Genomic DNA, 4,459 nt, shown 5'->3' on the forward strand with positions numbered 1-4,459 from the left:
AGCTCAAGCAATCCACCAGCCTCCATCTCCCAGAGTACTGGGATTCCAGGCATGAGCCACTACGCCGGGCCTAAAATGTGGTTTTAAGTCTCCTTTTTTATTTGTTCATTGCTAATAAAAAGAGATACAATGAACTTTTATATATAGACCATGTATTCTACATAAGGTCTTGCTAAATTCAAGTAATTCTTGTTGCCTTTTTCTTTTGCAGATTCCATAGCTTTCTGTATACACATCATCTTGTCTGTAAATAATGAGCTTCCCTTCTTCCTTTCCAATTTTATGTCTTTAATTTCTTTTTCTTGCGTTATGGAACTGGCTAACCTCATCCAGTAAAATGTTGAATAAGAAGTAATAAAAACAGACATTTTTTGCCTTCCTCTCTATTTTGGGGGGCAAGCATTTAGTCTTTCACCATTGACTATGACTTTAATTGTACTTTTTTTTTTTTTTTAAGACAGAGTCTCACTCCATCACCCCGGATCAGTGGTTCTCAACCTGTGGGTCATGACCCACAGGAACTGTATTAAAGGGTTGCGGCATTAAGAAGGTTGAGAACCACTGCCCTGGATGGAGTGCCGTGATATAATCATAGCTCACAGCAACTTCAAACTCTTGAGCTGAAGTAATCCTTTTGCCTCAGCCTCCCAAATATCAGGGACCACAGGTGCCTGCCACAATGCCCAGCTAAGTTATAGGCTTTTCATAAATGCCTTTACCAAATGAAAGACGTTCTCTCTTCTATTCCTAGGTTTCTGGAAGTTTTTATCACAAAGGTGTTGAATCTTTTTTTTTTTTTTTTTTTTTTGCGACAGAGCCTCAAGCTATCCCCCTGGGTAGAGTGCAGTGGCATCACAGCTCACAGCAATCTCCAACTCCTGGGCTCAAGTAAGTCTCCTGTCTCAGCCTCCCAAGTAGCTGGGACCACAGGCACCCGCCACAACGTCTGGCTATTTTTTGGTTGCAGCCGTCATTGTTGTTTTTTGGCGGGCCCGGGCTGGATTTGAACCCACCACCTCAGGTGTACGTGGCTGGCGCCTTAGCCACTTGAGCTACAGGCACCGAGCCGAAGGTGTTGAATCTTGTCAAATGCTTTTTCTATATCCATTGTGAAATGATCATATGGTTTTTCTCCTTTATTCTGTTAATGTGGCAAATAGCACTGATTCATCTTTAAAGGTTTTTTTCCTCCTCCAACCTTTCTCTTCTCTCATTCTGAGACTGTAATCATACTGCACCTTGATATTATTTAATGGTCACTGTTCTTTTTTTCAGTTTTTGCCCCCTTTATAAACCCTTATGCATATTTATAATAGCTCTTTAAAATTTCTTATCTTCTGGCTCAGCGCCTATAGCTCAACCGGCTAAGGCGCCAGCCACGTACACCTAAGGTGGCGGGTTCGAATCCCCAGCCCGGATCCGCCAAACAACAATGACGGCTGCAACCAAAAAATAGCCGGGCGTTGTGGCGGGCGCCTGTGGTCCCAGCTACTTGGGAGGCGGAGGCAGGAGACTCGCTTGAGCCCAGGAGTTGGAGGTTGCTGTGAGCTGTGATGCCACGGCACGCTACCCAGGGGGAGAGCTTGAGGCTCTGTCTCAAAAAAAAAAAAAAAAAAAAATTTTTTTTCTTTTAACATCTGTCATCTATGGGCCAATTTCTATTGTTTTTTAACCTTGTTATGGGTCACATATTTCTGATATTTTTTCATGTCTAGCAGTTTTACATTTTATGCTGGACATAACCATACTAATTTTTTTTTTGCAATTTTTTTTGTTGTTCTTGTTGGCCAGGGTCAGGTTTGAACCCGCCACCTCTGGTATATGGGGCCGGTGCCCTACTCCTTTGAGCCACAGGCACCACCCATATTAATTTTTTTTTTTGAGACAGAATCTCACTCTATTGCCCTGAGTAGATTGCCATGGCATCACAGCTCACAGCAACCTCAAACTCCTGAGCTCAACCAATCCTTTTGCCTCAGCCTCTGAGTAGCTTGGACTATAGGCACCTGACATAACACCCAGCTAGGTTTTCTATTTTTATTTGTATTTATTTATGTATTTTTATTAAATCATAACTGTATACATTAATGCATTTATGGGGTACAATGTGCTGATTTTATATACAATTTGGAATGCTTACATCAAACTGGTTAACATAGCCTTCACCTCGCTTAATTGTTGTGATAAGACATTTATATTCTACTCTTAATAGATTTGACATGTACCCTTGCAATATGCACCATAGGTGAGGTCCCACCAATTACCCTCCCTCCACTGGCCTCCCCCTTCCCCTACCCCTCCTCTTTCCTCCTTCATTCTGGGCTATAGTTGTGTTTTATCATTCGATAATTTTTTTGTTTGTTTAGCAGGCCTGGGCCAGGTTTGAACCCACTAGCCCTAGAGCATGTGGCCAGCGCCCTAACCACTGGTGCTGAGCTACAGGCACCCAGCCAGTTTTTCTATTTTTAGTAGAGATGGGGTGTCACTCTTGCTCAGGCTTGTCTCAAACCCTTGAGCTCAGGTGACCCACCCACCTTAGCCTCCCAGAGCACTAGCATTACAGATGTGAGCCACCACAGCTGGCAATACTAAATGTTTTGAGTGTCAGAATTTTCTTGCCTTCTTTTAAGGACAGTTGTGTTTTGTTCTGGCAGATAGTTATTTACTAGCTGGTAAGCTTAATTCTTTCAAGGTTTATTTTTAAACTTTATTGCAAAGGCCTAAAGTGGCATGATCTAGAGCTAGAGTAGCCCTACTCCTAATGAATGGCTTTTCTGGGTTTTTTTTTTTTTTTTTTTTTTTTTGCAGTTTTGGCTGAGGCTGGGTTTGAACCTGCCACCTCCAGCATATGGGGCAGCGCCCTACCCCTTTGAGCCACAGGCACCGCCCTCTTTTCTGGGGTCTTAATCGAGTGCTCAGAGTGTTTAGTAAGTTCTCTTGATTCTGGCTACTAAGAACTCCTATGTCTTTCAGCACTGTGAGACACAGTAGCTGTTCTCTGCTAGGCCTGTGGAGTCTTACCCTGAACACACTGAAGTCTTTAGTATTCAGCTAGAGACTTAAAGAGATTCTTAGGCAGATTTCTCCAGCTCCTACTCTGCACGCCCTCCTCTCTAGGTCACTGACCCACAAATTCCAGCTGCCTTGGCAACTTATGATGTTGATCTCTGCTTGGTTTCCACCTCACTACACATTAGAAAGTACCTCTAGGCAGAAAGCCAGGGAGAGGCTTACTTTGCACCATTCCTTCTCCTTGGGGCTCACAGTCTGTGGTGCCTGTTGTACAATGTCCAAAATAGTCACTTCACATTTTGTCCAGTTTTATAGGCGTTTAGAGGGGGATGGTCATCACAGTGTAGAATTTCAAATATTTATGAAACTTGTCCCCCAGTCTGACATTCAAGTCGTTCTCAATGATGGTTATAGCATAATAATCAAGTGTGCACCTCTGGGTTGAATTCTGAGTTCTGTCACTTACTGGCTGTGGGTACTTAGGCAAGTTCTCAGCTATTTTCTCCTCTTACAAAATGGGATATAAGGATAAAACCATTTCATAGAGTTTCTCTGTGAAGTACATGAGATACTAGATGTGAAGTGCTCAGAACAATTCCTAGAACATGGTGAGTACCCAAAAATGTTATCTATTATTATGTAATATGCTTACTGTTACAAACAAGGAAACATTCTGGAACATATTGATTTGCATCCCTACATGAGCATATCTAGGAAATTCCTAGATCAATGGCTATATTCCTTCTGTAATTTGACTGATACTGCCAAATGCTCACTTTTTCAGTCCCAATTATTTTAATACGTATTTTATTGTAAATTTGGGTTGGGGGGGTTAGCTATAAGGTCTCACTCTGTCACGCAGTCTAGAGAGCAGTGGCACAATCATAGCTCACTGTAACCTCAAACTCTTGGCTCAAGTGGTCTTCCTGCCTCAGATCCTTCCAACTCTCTAGTATGCACCACCGAACCCAGCTAATTTTTTAAAATTTCTGTATTGATGGAGTCTTGCTTTGTTGCCCAGGCTGGTCTCAACCCCCTGGGCTAAAGCAATTCTCCTGCTTTGGCCTCCCAAATGGAAATTCAGTTTTTATGCTTTACGGTAATTTGCAACCAATTATTTATATTAACAGATAAGGTAAATTGTTTGCTGATTTTCCTAGATAGAGACACTGCACTTCCATAGCTTACTGTAGATGATGCAGTAATTTCCTGGGCTGCTGAACTTGCAGGAAAACATAGAGTGGACATAAAGTTTGTGTGCAATTTCCTATGTTAAACTATTTTAAATGGCGCACAAACTTTATGTCCACCCTGTATATCTAAATAAACATATTTCCAAGACAGTGAGCTTTTGTGCACATTATCAATCTTGACCCTTTTATGTATATCCCAGAAAGAAAAGACTGGGAAGATATGTGCTTCATTACAAACTGGAGAGAGAGTAATC

The sequence above is a fragment of the Otolemur garnettii genome, unplaced genomic scaffold, assembly GCF_000181295.1.
Source record: "Otolemur garnettii isolate 467f Iridium unplaced genomic scaffold, OtoGar3 scaffold00140, whole genome shotgun sequence".
NCBI lineage: Eukaryota > Metazoa > Chordata > Mammalia > Primates > Galagidae > Otolemur > Otolemur garnettii.